The sequence below is a fragment of the Syngnathus leptorhynchus genome, unplaced genomic scaffold (assembly GCF_054491065.1).
Source record: "Syngnathus leptorhynchus isolate UIUO unplaced genomic scaffold, UIUO_Slep HiC_scaffold_43, whole genome shotgun sequence".
Lineage (NCBI taxonomy): Eukaryota > Metazoa > Chordata > Actinopteri > Syngnathiformes > Syngnathidae > Syngnathus > Syngnathus leptorhynchus.
The window spans coordinates 286,685-304,330 of record NW_028232010.1 but is presented as its reverse complement, the minus strand read 5'-3'; positions in this window follow the sequence as shown (position 1 = coordinate 304,330).

Here is a 17,646-nt window from a genome sequence, read left to right as displayed (position 1 = left end):
TGCTATGGAGCTCTGAAGCCATGGAGCTCTGGTGCTATGGAGCTCTGGAGGTATGGAGCTCTGGAGGTATGGAGCTCTGGAGGTATGGAGCTATGGAGCCCTGGAGCTCTGGAGGTATGGAGCTATGGTGCTATGGAGCTCTGAAGCCATGGAGCTCTGGTGCTATGGAGCTATGGAGCTCTGGTGCTATGGAGCTATGGAGGTATGGAGCCACCAGCCAGCACCCTCCGTGGCTGGATCAATGGAAGTGTTTTAGGTACCAGGCAGCCAAAGGGCCGAGGCCTCACGCTCGACCACGCCGGCGCAGAGTTCCAGCCGCTCGGATAAGCTCTGTCACTCACCCGCCGCGCAGCCACCGGTAACGGGGAAATGTCGCCGCCTGGCGGACACGCCGTTGTAAATGAATGGGCTTTCGCACTTAGTGCAATTTTCGCCAACTCTCTGACTTAGAGCTATGGAAGTATGGAGCTATGGAGCCACCAGCCACCCAGGCTGGAGCTCTGGAGCTCTGGAGGTATGGAGCTCTGGTGCTATGGAAGTATGGAGCTCTGGTGCTATGGAAGTATGGAGCTATGGAGGTATGGAAGTATGGAGCTATGGAAGTATGGAGCTATGGAGCTCTGGAAGTATGGAGCTATGGAGCTCTGGAGGTATGGAGCCCTGGAGCTATGGAGCCCTGGAGCTATGGAAGTATGGAGCTCTGGTGCTATGGAGCTATGGAGCTCTGGTGCTATGGAGCTATGGAGCTCTGGAGCTCTGGAGCTATGGAGCTCTGGAGGTATGGAGCTATGGAGTTATGGAGCTCTGGAGGTATGGAGCTATGGAGCTATGGAAGTATGGAGCTCTGGTGCTATGGAGCTATGGAGCTCTGGTGCTATGGAGCTATGGAGCTCTGGTGCTATGGAGCTATGGAGCTATGGAGCTCTGGAAGTATGGAGCTCTGGTGCTATGGAGCTATGGAGCTCTGGTGCTATGGAGCTATGGAGCTCTGGTGCTATGGAGCTCTGGTGCTATGGAGCTCTGGTGCTATGGAGCTATGGAGCTCTGGTGCTATGGAGCTCTGGAGGTATGGAGCTCTGGAGGTATGGAGCTCTGGAGGTATGGAGCTATGGAGCCCTGGAGCTCTGGAGGTATGGAGCTATGGTGCTATGGAGCTCTGAAGCCATGGAGCTCTGGTGCTATGGAGCTATGGAGCTCTGGTGCTATGGAGCTATGGAGCTATGGAGCTCTGGAAGTATGGAGCTCTGGTGCTATGGAGCTATGGAGCTCTGGTGCTATGGAGCTATGGAGCTCTGGTGCTATTGAGCTATGGAGCTCTGGTGCTATGGAGCTCTGGTGCTATGGAGCTCTGGTGCTATGGAGCTATGGAGCTCTGGTGCTATGGAGCTATGGAGCTCTGGAGGTATGGAGCTCTGGAGGTATGGAGCTCTGGAGGTATGGAGCTATGGAGCCCTGGAGCTCTGGAGGTATGGAGCTATGGTGCTATGGAGCTCTGAAGCCATGGAGCTCTGGTGCTATGGAGCTCTGGAGCTCTGGAGGTATGGAGCTCTGGAGGTATGGAGCCCTGGAGCTCTGGAGGTATGGAGCTATGGTGCTATGGAGCTCTGAAGCCATGGAGCTCTGGTGCTATGGAGCTCTGGAGCTCTGGAGGTATGGAGCTCTTGAGGTATGGAGCTCTGGAGGTATGGAGCTATGGAGCCCTGGAGCTCTGGAGGTATGGAGCTATGGTGCTATGGAGCTCTGAAGCCATGGAGCTCTGGTGCTATGGAGCTCTGGAGGTATGGAGCTCTGGAGGTATGGAGCTCTGGAGGTATGGAGCTATGGAGCCCTGGAGCTCTGGAGGTATGGAGCTATGGTGCTATGGAGCTCTGAAGCCATGGAGCTCTGGTGCTATGGAGCTCTGGAGGTATGGAGCTCTGGAGGTATGGAGCTCTGGAGGTATGGAGCTATGGAGCCCTGGAGCTCTGGAGGTATGGAGCTATGGTGCTATGGAGCTCTGAAGCCATGGAGCTCTGGTGCTATGGAGCTATGGAGCTCTGGAGCTATGGAGGTATGGAGCCACCAGCCAGCACCCTCCGTGGCTGGATCAATGGAAGTGTTTTAGGTACCAGGCAGCCAAAGGGCCGAGGCCTCACGCTCGACCACGCCGGCGCAGAGTTCCAGCCGCTCGGATAAGCTCTGTCACTCACCCGCCGCGCAGCCACCGGTAATGGGGAAATGTCGCCGCCTGGCGGACACGCCGTTGTAAATGAATGGGCTTTCGCACTTAGTGCAATTTTCGCCAACTCTCTGACTTAGAGCTATGGAAGTATGGAGCTATGGAGCCACCAGCCACCCAGGCTGGAGCTATGGAGCTCTGGAGGTATGGAGCTCAGGTGCTATGGAAGTATGGAGCTATGGAGCTATGGAAGTATGGAGCTATGGAGCTATGGAGCTCTGGAAGTATGGAGCTATGGAGCTCTGGAGGTATGGAGCTATGGAGCCCTGGAGCCCTGGAGCTATGGAGCTCTGGTGCTATGGAGGTATGGAGCTCTGGAGGTATGGAGCTCTGGAGGTATGGAGCTATGGAGCTATGGAGCCCTGGAGCTATGGAGCTATGGAGCCCTGGAGCTATGGAGCTATGGAGCCCTGGAGCTATGGAGCTATGGAGCTCTGGTGCTATGGAGCTATGGAGCTCTGGTGTTATGGAGCTATGGAGCTCTGGTGCTATGGAGCTATGGAGCTCTGGTGCTATGGAGCTATGGAGCTCTGGAAGTATGGAGCTATGGAGCTCTGGAGGTATGGAGCTATGGAGCCCTGGAGCTATGGAGCCCTGGAGCTATGGAAGTATTGAGCTCTGGTGCTATGGAGCTATGGAGCTCTGGTGCTATGGAGCTATGGAGCTCTGGAGCTATGGAGCTCTGGAGGTATGGAGCTATGGAGCTATGGAGCTCTGGAGGTATGGAGCTATGGAGCTATGGAAGTATGGAGCTCTGGTGCTATGGAGCTATGGAGCTCTGGTGCTATGGAGCTATGGAGCTCTGGTGTTATGGAGCTATGGAGCTATGGAGCTCTGGAAGTATGGAGCTCTGGTGCTATGGAGCTATGGAGCTCTGGTGCTATGGAGCTATGGAGCTCTGGTGCTATGGAGCTATGGAGCTCTGGTGCTATGGAGCTCTGGTGCTATGGAGCTCTGGTGCTATGGAGCTATGGAGCTCTGGTGCTATGGAGCTATGGAGCTCTGGAGGTATGGAGCTCTGGAGGTATGGAGCTCTGGAGGTATGGAGCTTTGGAGCCCTGGAGCTCTGGAGGTATGGAGCTATGGTGCTATGGAGCTCTGAAGCCATGGAGCTCTGGTGCTATGGAGCTCTGGAGCTCTGGAGGTATGGAGCTCTGGAGGTATGGAGCTATGGAGCCCTGGAGCTCTGGAGGTATGGAGCTATGGTGCTATGGAGCTCTGAAGCCATGGAGCTCTGGTGCTATGGAGCTCTGGAGCTCTGGAGGTATGGAGCTCTGGAGGTATGGAGCTATGGAGCCCTGGAGCTCTGGAGGTATGGAGCTATGGTGCTATGGAGCTCTGAAGCCATGGAGCTCTGGTGCTATGGAGCTCTGGAGCTCTGGAGGTATGGAGCTCTGGAGGTATGGAGCTCTGGAGGTATGGAGCTATGGAGCCCTGGAGCTCTGGAGGTATGGAGCTATGGTGCTATGGAGCTCTGAAGCCATGGAGCTCTGGTGCTATGGAGCTCTGGAGGTATGGAGCTCTGGAGGTATGGAGCTCTGGAGGTATGGAGCTATGGAGCCCTGGAGCTCTGGAGGTATGGAGCTATGGTGCTATGGAGCTCTGAAGCCATGGAGCTCTGGTGCTATGGAGCTCTGGAGGTATGGAGCTCTGGAGGTATGGAGCTCTGGAGGTATGGAGCTATGGAGCCCTGGAGCTCTGGAGGTATGGAGCTATGGTGCTATGGAGCTCTGAAGCCATGGAGCTCTGGTGCTATGGAGCTCTGGAGGTATGGAGCTCTGGAGGTATGGAGCTCTGGAGGTATGGAGCTATGGAGCCCTGGAGCTCTGGAGGTATGGAGCTATGGTGCTATGGAGCTCTGAAGCCATGGAGCTCTGGTGCTATGGAGCTATGGAGCTCTGGTGCTATGGAGCTATGGAGGTATGGAGCCACCAGCCAGCACCCTCCGTGGCTGGATCAATGGAAGTGTTTTAGGTACCAGGCAGCCAAAGGGCCGAGGCCTCACGCTCGACCACGCCGGCGCAGAGTTCCAGCCGCTCGGATAAGCTCTGTCACTCACCCGCCGCGCAGCCACCGGTAACGGGGAAATGTCGCCGCCTTGTGGACACGCCGTTGTAAATGAATGGGCTTTCGCACTTAGTGCAATTTTCGCCAACTCTCTGACTTAGAGCTATGGAAGTATGGAGCTATGGAGCCACCAGCCACCCAGGCTGGAGCTCTGGAGCTCTGGAGGTATGGAGCTCTGGTGCTATGGAAGTATGGAGCTCTGGTGCTATGGAAGTATGGAGCTATGGAGGTATGGAAGTATGGAGCTATGGAAGTATGGAGCTATGGAGCTCTGGAAGTATGGAGCTATGGAGCTCTGGAGGTATGGAGCCCTGGAGCTATGGAGCCCTGGAGCTATGGAAGTATGGAGCTCTGGTGCTATGGAGCTATGGAGCTCTGGTGCTATGGAGCTATGGAGCTATGGAGCTCTGGAGCTATGGAGCTCTGGAGGTATGGAGCTATGGAGCTATGGAGCTCTGGAGGTATGGAGCTATGGAGCTATGGAAGTATGGAGCTCTGGTGCTATGGAGCTATGGAGCTCTGGTGCTATGGAGCTATGGAGCTCTGGTGCTATGGAGCTATGGAGCTCTGGAAGTATGGAGCTCTGGTGCTATGGAGCTATGGAGCTCTGGTGCTATGGAGCTATGGAGCTCTGGTGCTATGGAGCTCTGGTGCTATGGAGCTCTGGTGCTATGGAGCTATGGAGCTCTGGTGCTATGGAGCTCTGGAGGTATGGAGCTCTGGAGGTATGGAGCTCTGGAGGTATGGAGCTATGGAGCCCTGGAGCTCTGGAGGTATGGAGCTATGGTGCTATGGAGCTCTGAAGCCATGGAGCTCTGGTGCTATGGAGCTATGGAGCTCTGGTGCTATGGAGCTATGGAGCTATGGAGCTCTGGAAGTATGGAGCTCTGGTGCTATGGAGCTATGGAGCTCTGGTGCTATGGAGCTATGGAGCTCTGGTGCTATGGAGCTATGGAGCTCTGGTGCTATGGAGCTCTGGTGCTATGGAGCTCTGGTGCTATGGAGCTATGGAGCTCTGGTGCTATGGAGCTATGGAGCTCTGGAGGTATGGAGCTCTGGAGGTATGGAGCTCTGGAGGTATGGAACTATGGAGCCCTGGAGCTCTGGAGGTATGGAGCTATGGTGCTATGGAGCTCTGAAGCCATGGAGCTCTGGTGCTATGGAGCTCTGGAGCTCTGGAGGTATGGAGCTCTGGAGGTATGGAGCTATGGAGCCCTGGAGCTCTGGAGGTATGGAGCTATGGTGCTATGGAGCTCTGAAGCCATGGAGCTCTGGTGCTATGGAGCTCTGGAGCTCTGGAGGTATGGAGCTCTGGAGGTATGGAGCTCTGGAGGTATGGAGCTATGGAGCCCTGGAGCTCTGGAGGTATGGAGCTATGGTGCTATGGAGCTCTGAAGCCATGGAGCTCTGGTGCTATGGAGCTCTGGAGGTATGGAGCTCTGGAGGTATGGAGCTCTGGAGGTATGGAGCTATGGAGCCCTGGAGCTCTGGAGGTATGGAGCTATGGTGCTATGGAGCTCTGAAGCCATGGAGCTCTGGTGCTATGGAGCTCTGGAGGTATGGAGCTCTGGAGGTATGGAGCTCTGGAGGTATGGAGCTATGGAGCCCTGGAGCTCTGGAGGTATGGAGCTATGGTGCTATGGAGCTCTGAAGCCATGGAGCTCTGGTGCTATGGAGCTATGGAGCTCTGGTGCTATGGAGCTATGGAGGTATGGAGCCACCAGCCAGCACCCTCCGTGGCTGGATCAATGGAAGTGTTTTAGGTACCAGGCAGCCAAAGGGCCGAGGCCTCACGCTCGACCACGCCGGCGCAGAGTTCCAGCCGCTCGGATAAGCTCTGTCACTCACCCGCCGCGCAGCCACCGGTAACGGGGAAATGTCGCCGCCTTGTGGACACGCCGTTGTAAATGAATGGGCTTTCGCACTTAGTGCAATTTTCGCCAACTCTCTGACTGGAGCTATGGAAGTATGGAGCTATGGAGCCACCAGCCACCCAGGCTGGAGCTATGGAGCTCTGGAGGTATGGAGCTCTGGTGCTATGGAAGTATGGAGCTATGGAGCTATGGAAGTATGGAGCTATGGAGCTATGGAGCTCTGGAAGTATGGAGCTATGGAGCTCTGGAGGTATGGAGCTATGGAGCCCTGGAGCCCTGGATCTATGGAGCCCTGGAGCTATGGAGCTATGGAGCCCTGGAGCTATGGAGCTATGGAGCCCTGGAGCTATGGAGCTATGGAGCTCTGGTGCTATGGAGCTATGGAGCTCTGGTGCTATGGAGCTATGGAGCTCTGGTGCTATGGAGCTATGGAGCTCTGGTGCTATGGAGCTATGGAGCTCTGGAAGTATGGAGCTATGGAGCTCTGGAGGTATGGAGCTATGGAGCTCTGGAGGTATGGAGCTATGGAGCCCTGGAGCTATGGAGCCCTGGAGCTATGGAAGTATGGAGCTCTGGTGCTATGGAGCTATGGAGCTCTGGTGCTATGGAGCTATGGAGCTCTGGAGCTATGGAGCTCTGGAGGTATGGAGCTATGGAGCTCTGGAGGTATGGAGCTATGGAGCTATGGAAGTATGGAGCTCTGGTGCTATGGAGCTATGGAGGTCTGGTGCTATGGAGCTATGGAGCTCTGGTGCTATGGAGCTATGGAGCTATGGAGCTCTGGAAGTATGGAGCTCTGGTGCTATGGAGCTATGGAGCTCTGGTGCTATGGAGCTATGGAGCTCTGGTGCTATGGAGCTATGGAGCTCTGGTGCTATGGAGCTATGGTGCTATGGAGCTCTGGTGCTATGGAGCTATGGAGCTCTGGTGCTATGGAGCTATGGAGCTCTGGAGGTATGGAGCTCTGGAGGTATGGAGCTCTGGAGGTATGGAGCTTTGGAGCCCTGGAGCTCTGGAGGTATGGAGCTATGGTGCTATGGAGCTCTGAAGCCATGGAGCTCTGGTGCTATGGAGCTATGGAGCTCTGGTGCTATGGAGCTATGGAGGTATGGAGCCACCAGCCAGCACCCTCCGTGGCTGGATCAATGGAAGTGTTTTAGGTACCAGGCAGCCAAAGGGCCGAGGCCTCATGCTCGACCACGCCGGCGCAGAGTTCCAGCCGCTCGGATAAGCTCTGTCACTCACCCGCCGCGCAGCCACCGGTAACGGGGAAATGTCGCCGCCTGGCGGACACGCCGTTGTAAATGAATGGGCTTTCGCACTTAGTGCAATTTTCGCCAACTCTCTGACTTAGAGCTATGGAAGTATGGAGCTATGGAGCCACCAGCCACCCAGGCTGGAGCTATGGAGCTCTGGAGGTATGGAGCTCAGGTGCTATGGAAGTATGGAGCTATGGAGCTATGGAAGTATGGAGCTATGGAGCTATGGAGCTCTGGAAGTATGGAGCTATGGAGCTCTGGAGGTATGGAGCTATGGAGCCCTGGAGCCCTGGAGCTATGGAGTTCTGGTGCTATGGAGGTATGGAGCTCTGGAGGTATGGAGCTCTGGAGGTATGGAGCTATGGAGCTATGGAGCCCTGGAGCTATGGAGCTATGGAGCCCTGGAGCTATGGAGCTATGGAGCCCTGGAGCTATGGAGCTATGGAGCTCTGGTGCTATGGAGCTATGGAGCTCTGGTGCTATGGAGCTATGGAGCTCTGGTGCTATGGAGCTATGGAGCTCTGGTGCTATGGAGCTATGGAGCTCTGGAAGTATGGAGCTATGGAGCTCTGGAGGTATGGAGCTATGGAGCCCTGGAGCTATGGAGCCCTGGAGCTATGGAAGTATGGAGCTCTGGTGCTATGGAGCTATGGAGCTCTGGTGCTATGGAGCTATGGAGCTCTGGAGCTATGGAGCTCTGGAGGTATGGAGCTATGGAGCTATGGAGCTCTGGAGGTATGGAGCTATGGAGCTATGGAAGTATGGAGCTCTGGTGCTATGGAGCTATGGAGCTCTGGTGCTATGGAGCTATGGAGCTCTGGTGCTATGGAGCTATGGAGCTCTGGAAGTATGGAGCTCTGGTGCTATGGAGCTATGGAGCTCTGGTGCTATGGAGCTATGGAGCTCTGGTGCTATGGAGCTATGGAGCTCTGGTGCTATGGAGCTCTGGTGCTATGGAGCTCTGGTGCTATGGAGCTATGGAGCTCTGGTGCTATGGAGCTATGGAGCTCTGGAGGTATGGAGCTCTGGAGGTATGGAGCTCTGGAGGTATGGAGCTTTGGAGCCCTGGAGCTCTGGAGGTATGGAGCTATGGTGCTATGGAGCTCTGAAGCCATGGAGCTCTGGTGCTATGGAGCTCTGGAGCTCTGGAGGTATGGAGCTCTGGAGGTATGGAGCTATGGAGCCCTGGAGCTCTGGAGGTATGGAGCTATGGTGCTATGGAGCTCTGAAGCCATGGAGCTCTGGTGCTATGGAGCTCTGGAGCTCTGGAGGTATGGAGCTCTGGAAGTATGGAGCTATGGAGCCCTGGAGCTCTGGAGGTATGGAGCTATGGTGCTATGGAGCTCTGAAGCCATGGAGCTCTGGTGCTATGGAGCTCTGGAGCTCTGGAGGTATGGAGCTCTGGAGGTATGGAGCTCTGGAGGTATGGAGCTATGGAGCCCTGGAGCTCTGGAGGTATGGAGCTATGGTGCTATGGAGCTCTGAAGCCATGGAGCTCTGGTGCTATGGAGCTCTGGAGGTATGGAGCTCTGGAGGTATGGAGCTCTGGAGGTATGGAGCTATGGAGCCCTGGAGCTCTGGAGGTATGGAGCTATGGTGCTATGGAGCTCTGAAGCCATGGAGCTCTGGTGCTATGGAGCTCTGGAGGTATGGAGCTCTGGAGGTATGGAGCTCTGGAGGTATGGAGCTATGGAGCCCTGGAGCTCTGGAGGTATGGAGCTATGGTGCTATGGAGCTCTGAAGCCATGGAGCTCTGGTGCTATGGAGCTCTGGAGGTATGGAGCTCTGGAGGTATGGAGCTCTGGAGGTATGGAGGTATGGAGCCCTGGAGCTCTGGAGGTATGGAGCTATGGTGCTATGGAGCTCTGAAGCCATGGAGCTCTGGTGCTATGGAGCTATGGAGCTCTGGTGCTATGGAGCTATGGAGGTATGGAGCCACCAGCCAGCACCCTCCGTGGCTGGATCAATGGAAGTGTTTTAGGTACCAGGCAGCCAAAGGGCCGAGGCCTCACGCTCGACCACGCCGGCGCAGAGTTCCAGCCGCTCGGATAAGCTCTGTCACTCACCCGCCGCGCAGCCACCGGTAACGGGGAAATGTCGCCGCCTTGTGGACACGCCGTTGTAAATGAATGGGCTTTCGCACTTAGTGCAATTTTCGCCAACTCTCTGACTTAGAGCTATGGAAGTATGGAGCTATGGAGCCACCAGCCACCCAGGCTGGAGCTCTGGAGCTCTGGAGGTATGGAGCTCTGGTGCTATGGAAGTATGGAGCTCTGGTGCTATGGAAGTATGGAGCTATGGAGGTATGGAAGTATGGAGCTATGGAAGTATGGAGCTATGGAGCTCTGGAAGTATGGAGCTATGGAGCTCTGGAGGTATGGAGCCCTGGAGCTATGGAGCCCTGGAGCTATGGAAGTATGGAGCTCTGGTGCTATGGAGCTATGGAGCTCTGGTGCTATGGAGCTATGGAGCTATGGAGCTCTGGAGCTATGGAGCTCTGGAGGTATGGAGCTATGGAGCTATGGAGCTCTGGAGGTATGGAGCTATGGAGCTATGGAAGTATGGAGCTCTGGTGCTATGGAGCTATGGAGCTCTGGTGCTATGGAGCTATGGAGCTCTGGTGCTATGGAGCTATGGAGCTATGGAGCTCTGGAAGTATGGAGCTCTGGTGCTATGGAGCTATGGAGCTCTGGTGCTATGGAGCTATGGAGCTCTGGTGCTATGGAGCTCTGGTGCTATGGAGCTCTGGTGCTATGGAGCTATGGAGCTCTGGTGCTATGGAGCTCTGGAGGTATGGAGCTCTGGAGGTATGGAGCTCTGGAGGTATGGAGCTATGGAGCCCTGGAGCTCTGGAGGTATGGAGCTATGGTGCTATGGAGCTCTGAAGCCATGGAGCTCTGGTGCTATGGAGCTATGGAGCTCTGGTGCTATGGAGCTATGGAGCTCTGGAAGTATGGAGCTCTGGTGCTATGGAGCTATGGAGCTCTGGTGCTATGGAGCTATGGAGCTCTGGTGCTATGGAGCTATGGAGCTCTGGTGCTATGGAGCTCTGGTGCTATGGAGCTCTGGTGCTATGGAGCTATGGAGCTCTGGTGCTATGGAGCTATGGAGCTCTGGAGGTATGGAGCTCTGGAGGTATGGAGCTCTGGAGGTATGGAGCTATGGAGCCCTGGAGCTCTGGAGGTATGGAGCTATGGTGCTATGGAGCTCTGAAGCCATGGAGCTCTGGTGCTATGGAGCTCTGGAGCTCTGGAGGTATGGAGCTCTGGAGGTATGGAGCTATGGAGCCCTGGAGCTCTGGAGGTATGGAGCTATGGTGCTATGGAGCTCTGAAGCCATGGAGCTCTGGTGCTATGGAGCTCTGGAGCTCTGGAGGTATGGAGCTCTGGAGGTATGGAGCTCTGGAGGTATGGAGCTATGGAGCCCTGGAGCTCTGGAGGTATGGAGCTATGGTGCTATGGAGCTCTGAAGCCATGGAGCTCTGGTGCTATGGAGCTCTGGAGGTATGGAGCTCTGGAGGTATGGAGCTCTGGAGGTATGGAGCTATGGAGCCCTGGAGCTCTGGAGGTATGGAGCTATGGTGCTATGGAGCTCTGAAGCCATGGAGCTCTGGTGCTATGGAGCTCTGGAGGTATGGAGCTCTGGAGGTATGGAGCTCTGGAGGTATGGAGCTATGGAGCCCTGGAGCTCTGGAGGTATGGAGCTATGGTGCTATGGAGCTCTGAAGCCATGGAGCTCTGGTGCTATGGAGCTATGGAGCTCTGGTGCTATGGAGCTATGGAGGTATGGAGCCACCAGCCAGCACCCTCCGTGGCTGGATCAATGGAAGTGTTTTAGGTACCAGGCAGCCAAAGGGCCGAGGCCTCACGCTCGACCACGCCGGCGCAGAGTTCCAGCCGCTCGGATAAGCTCTGTCACTCACCCGCCGCGCAGCCACCGGTAACGGGGAAATGTCGCCGCCTGGCGGACACGCCGTTGTAAATGAATGGGCTTTCGCACTTAGTGCAATTTTCGCCAACTCTCTGACTTAGAGCTATGGAAGTATGGAGCTATGGAGCCACCAGCCACCCAGGCTGGAGCTATGGAGCTCTGGAGGTATGGAGCTCAGGTGCTATGGAAGTATGGAGCTATGGAGCTATGGAAGTATGGAGCTATGGAGCTATGGAGCTCTGGAAGTATGGAGCTATGGAGCTCTGGAGGTATGGAGCTATGGAGCCCTGGAGCCCTGGAGCTATGGAGCTCTGGTGCTATGGAGGTATGGAGCTCTGGAGGTATGGAGCTCTGGAGGTATGGAGCTATGGAGCTATGGAGCCCTGGAGCTATGGAGCTATGGAGCCCTGGAGCTATGGAGGTATGGAGCCCTGGAGCTATGGAGCTATGGAGCTCTGGTGCTATGGAGCTATGGAGCTCTGGTGCTATGGAGCTATGGAGCTCTGGTGCTATGGAGCTATGGAGCTCTGGTGCTATGGAGCTATGGAGCTCTGGAAGTATGGAGCTATGGAGCTCTGGAGGTATGGAGCTATGGAGCCCTGGAGCTATGGAGCCCTGGAGCTATGGAAGTATGGAGCTCTGGTGCTATGGAGCTATGGAGCTCTGGTGCTATGGAGCTATGGAGCTCTGGAGCTATGGAGCTCTGGAGGTATGGAGCTATGGAGCTATGGAGCTATGGAGCTCTGGAGGTATGGAGCTATGGAGCTATGGAAGTATGGAGCTCTGGTGCTATGGAGCTATGGAGCTCTGGTGCTATGGAGCTATGGAGCTCTGGTGCTATGGAGCTATGGAGCTATGGAGCTCTGGAAGTATGGAGCTCTGGTGCTATGGAGCTATGGAGCTCTGGTGCTATGGAGCTATGGAGCTCTGGTGCTATGGAGCTATGGAGCTCTGGTGCTATGGAGCTCTGGTGCTATGGAGCTCTGGTGCTATGGAGCTATGGAGCTCTGGTGCTATGGAGCTATGGAGCTCTGGAGGTATGGAGCTCTGGAGGTATGGAGCTCTGGAGGTATGGAGCTTTGGAGCCCTGGAGCTCTGGAGGTATGGAGCTATGGTGCTATGGAGCTCTGAAGCCATGGAGCTCTGGTGCTATGGAGCTCTGGAGCTCTGGAGGTATGGAGCTCTGGAGGTATGGAGCTATGGAGCCCTGGAGCTCTGGAGGTATGGAGCTATGGTGCTATGGAGCTCTGAAGCCATGGAGCTCTGGTGCTATGGAGCTCTGGAGCTCTGGAGGTATGGAGCTCTGGAGGTATGGAGCTATGGAGCCCTGGAGCTCTGGAGGTATGGAGCTATGGTGCTATGGAGCTCTGAAGCCATGGAGCTCTGGTGCTATGGAGCTCTGGAGAGGCCTCGGCCCTTTGGCTGCCTGTAAATGAATGGGCTTTCGCACTTAGTGCAATTTTCGCCAACTCTCTGACTTAGAGCTATGGAAGTATGGAGCTATGGAGCCACCAGCCACCCAGGCTGGAGCTCTGGAGCTCTGGAGGTATGGAGCTCTGGTGCTATGGAAGTATGGAGCTCTGGTGCTATGGAAGTATGGAGCTATGGAGGTATGGAAGTATGGAGCTATGGAAGTATGGAGCTATGGAGCTCTGGAAGTATGGAGCTATGGAGCTCTGGAAGTATGGAGCTCTGGTGCTATGGAGCTATGGAGCTCTGGTGCTATGGAGCTATGGAGCTCTGGTGCTATGGAGCTCTGGTGCTATGGAGCTCTGGTGCTATGGAGCTATGGAGCTCTGGTGCTATGGAGCTCTGGAGGTATGGAGCTCTGGAGGTATGGAGCTCTGGAGGTATGGAGCTATGGAGCCCTGGAGCTCTGGAGGTATGGAGCTATGGTGCTATGGAGCTCTGAAGCCATGGAGCTCTGGTGCTATGGAGCTATGGAGCTCTGGTGCTATGGAGCTCTGGTGCTATGGAGCTATGGAGCTATGGAGCTCTGGAAGTATGGAGCTCTGGTGCTATGGAGCTATGGAGCTCTGGTGCTATGGAGCTATGGAGCTCTGGTGCTATGGAGCTATGGAGCTCTGGTGCTATGGAGCTCTGGTGCTATGGAGCTCTGGTGCTATGGAGCTATGGAGCTCTGGTGCTATGGAGCTATGGAGCTCTGGAGGTATGGAGCTCTGGAGGTATGGAGCTATGGAGCCCTGGAGCTCTGGAGGTATGGAGCTATGGTGCTATGGAGCTCTGAAGCCATGGAGCTCTGGTGCTATGGAGCTCTGGAGCTCTGGAGGTATGGAGCTCTGGAGGTATGGAGCCCTGGAGCTCTGGAGGTATGGAGCTATGGTGCTATGGAGCTCTGAAGCCATGGAGCTCTGGTGCTATGGAGCTCTGGAGCTCTGGAGGTATGGAGCTCTTGAGGTATGGAGCTCTGGAGGTATGGAGCTATGGAGCCCTGGAGCTCTGGAGGTATGGAGCTATGGTGCTATGGAGCTCTGAAGCCATGGAGCTCTGGTGCTATGGAGCTCTGGAGGTATGGAGCTCTGGAGGTATGGAGCTCTGGAGGTATGGAGCTATGGAGCCCTGGAGCTCTGGAGGTATGGAGCTATGGTGCTATGGAGCTCTGAAGCCATGGAGCTCTGGTGCTATGGAGCTCTGGAGGTATGGAGCTCTGGAGGTATGGAGCTCTGGAGGTATGGAGCTATGGAGCCCTGGAGCTCTGGAGGTATGGAGCTATGGTGCTATGGAGCTCTGAAGCCATGGAGCTCTGGTGCTATGGAGCTATGGAGCTCTGGTGCTATGGAGCTATGGAGGTATGGAGCCACCAGCCAGCACCCTCCGTGGCTGGATCAATGGAAGTGTTTTAGGTACCAGGCAGCCAAAGGGCCGAGGCCTCACGCTCGACCACGCCGGCGCAGAGTTCCAGCCGCTCGGATAAGCTCTGTCACTCACCCGCCGCGCAGCCACCGGTAATGGGGAAATGTCGCCGCCTGGCGGACACGCCGTTGTAAATGAATGGGCTTTCGCACTTAGTGCAATTTTCGCCAACTCTCTGACTTAGAGCTATGGAAGTATGGAGCTATGGAGCCACCAGCCACCCAGGCTGGAGCTATGGAGCTCTGGAGGTATGGAGCTCAGGTGCTATGGAAGTATGGAGCTATGGAGCTATGGAAGTATGGAGCTATGGAGCTATGGAGCTCTGGAAGTATGGAGCTATGGAGCTCTGGAGGTATGGAGCTATGGAGCCCTGGAGCCCTGGAGCTATGGAGCTCTGGTGCTATGGAGGTATGGAGCTCTGGAGGTATGGAGCTCTGGAGGTATGGAGCTATGGAGCTATGGAGCCCTGGAGCTATGGAGCTATGGAGCCCTGGAGCTATGGAGCTATGGAGCCCTGGAGCTATGGAGCTATGGAGCTCTGGTGCTATGGAGCTATGGAGCTCTGGTGTTATGGAGCTATGGAGCTCTGGTGCTATGGAGCTATGGAGCTCTGGTGCTATGGAGCTATGGAGCTCTGGAAGTATGGAGCTATGGAGCTCTGGAGGTATGGAGCTATGGAGCCCTGGAGCTATGGAGCCCTGGAGCTATGGAAGTATGGAGCTCTGGTGCTATGGAGCTATGGAGCTCTGGTGCTATGGAGCTATGGAGCTCTGGAGCTATGGAGCTCTGGAGGTATGGAGCTATGGAGCTATGGAGCTCTGGAGGTATGGAGCTATGGAGCTATGGAAGTATGGAGCTCTGGTGCTATGGAGCTATGGAGCTCTGGTGCTATGGAGCTATGGAGCTCTGGTGTTATGGAGCTATGGAGCTATGGAGCTCTGGAAGTATGGAGCTCTGGTGCTATGGAGCTCTGGTGCTATGGAGCTATGGAGCTCTGGTGCTATGGAGCTCTGGTGCTATGGAGCTCTGGTGCTATGGAGCTCTGGTGCTATGGAGCTATGGAGCTCTGGTGCTATGGAGCTATGGAGCTCTGGAGGTATGGAGCTCTGGAGGTATGGAGCTCTGGAGGTATGGAGCTTTGGAGCCCTGGAGCTCTGGAGGTATGGAGCTATGGTGCTATGGAGCTCTGAAGCCATGGAGCTCTGGTGCTATGGAGCTCTGGAGCTCTGGAGGTATGGAGCTCTGGAGGTATGGAGCTATGGAGCCCTGGAGCTCTGGAGGTATGGAGCTATGGTGCTATGGAGCTCTGAAGCCATGGAGCTCTGGTGCTATGGAGCTCTGGAGCTCTGGAGGTATGGAGCTCTGGAGGTATGGAGCTATGGAGCCCTGGAGCTCTGGAGGTATGGAGCTATGGTGCTATGGAGCTCTGAAGCCATGGAGCTCTGGTGCTATGGAGCTCTGGAGCTCTGGAGGTATGGAGCTCTGGAGGTATGGAGCTCTGGAGGTATGGAGCTATAGAGCCCTGGAGCTCTGGAGGTATGGAGCTATGGTGCTATGGAGCTCTGAAGCCATGGAGCTCTGGTGCTATGGAGCTCTGGAGGTATGGAGCTCTGGAGGTATGGAGCTCTGGAGGTATGGAGCTATGGAGCCCTGGAGCTCTGGAGGTATGGAGCTATGGTGCTATGGAGCTCTGAAGCCATGGAGCTCTGGTGCTATGGAGCTCTGGAGGTATGGAGCTCTGGAGGTATGGAGCTCTGGAGGTATGGAGCTATGGAGCCCTGGAGCTCTGGAGGTATGGAGCTATGGTGCTATGGAGCTCTGAAGCCATGGAGCTCTGGTGCTATGGAGCTCTGGAGGTATGGAGCTCTGGAGGTATGGAGCTCTGGAGGTATGGAGCTATGGAGCCCTGGAGCTCTGGAGGTATGGAGCTATGGTGCTATGGAGCTCTGAAGCCATGGAGCTCTGGTGCTATGGAGCTATGGAGCTCTGGTGCTATGGAGCTATGGAGGTATGGAGCCACCAGCCAGCACCCTCCGTGGCTGGATCAATGGAAGTGTTTTAGGTACCAGGCAGCCAAAGGGCCGAGGCCTCACGCTCGACCACGCCGGCGCAGAGTTCCAGCCGCTCGGATAAGCTCTGTCACTCACCCGCCGCGCAGCCACCGGTAACGGGGAAATGTCGCCGCCTTGTGGACACGCCGTTGTAAATGAATGGGCTTTCGCACTTAGTGCAATTTTCGCCAACTCTCTGACTTAGAGCTATGGAAGTATGGAGCTATGGAGCCACCAGCCACCCAGGCTGGAGCTCTGGAGCTCTGGAGGTATGGAGCTCTGGTGCTATGGAAGTATGGAGCTCTGGTGCTATGGAAGTATGGAGCTATGGAGGTATGGAAGTATGGAGCTATGGAAGTATGGAGCTATGGAGCTCTGGAAGTATGGAGCTATGGAGCTCTGGAGGTATGGAGCCCTGGAGCTATGGAGCCCTGGAGCTATGGAAGTATGGAGCTCTGGTGCTATGGAGCTATGGAGCTCTGGTGCTATGGAGCTATGGAGCTATGGAGCTCTGGAGCTATGGAGCTCTGGAGGTATGGAGCTATGGAGCTATGGAGCTCTGGAGGTATGGAGCTATGGAGCTATGGAAGTATGGAGCTCTGGTGCTATGGAGCTATGGAGCTCTGGTGCTATGGAGCTATGGAGCTCTGGTGCTATGGAGCTATGGAGCTCTGGAAGTATGGAGCTCTGGTGCTATGGAGCTATGGAGCTCTGGTGCTATGGAGCTATGGAGCTCTGGTGCTATGGAGCTCTGGTGCTATGGAGCTCTGGTGCTATGGAGCTATGGAGCTCTGGTGCTATGGAGCTCTGGAGGTATGGAGCTCTGGAGGTATGGAGCTCTGGAGGTATGGAGCTATGGCGCCCTGGAGCTCTGGAGGTATGGAGCTATGGTGCTATGGAGCTCTGAAGCCATGGAGCTCTGGTGCTATGGAGCTATGGAGCTCTGGTGCTATGGAGCTATGGAGCTATGGAGCTCTGGAAGTATGGAGCTCTGGTGCTATGGAGCTATGGAGCTCTGGTGCTATGGAGCTATGGAGCTCTGGTGCTATGGAGCTATGGAGCTCTGGTGCTATGGAGCTCTGGTGCTATGGAGCTCTGGTGCTATGGAGCTATGGAGCTCTGGTGCTATGGAGCTATGGAGCTCTGGAGGTATGGAGCTCTGGAGGTATGGAGCTCTGGAGGTATGGAACTATGGAGCCCTGGAGCTCTGGAGGTATGGAGCTATGGTGCTATGGAGCTCTGAAGCCATGGAGCTCTGGTGCTATGGAGCTCTGGAGCTCTGGAGGTATGGAGCTCTGGAGGTATGGAGCTATGGAGCCCTGGAGCTCTGGAGGTATGGAGCTATGGTGCTATGGAGCTCTGAAGCCATGGAG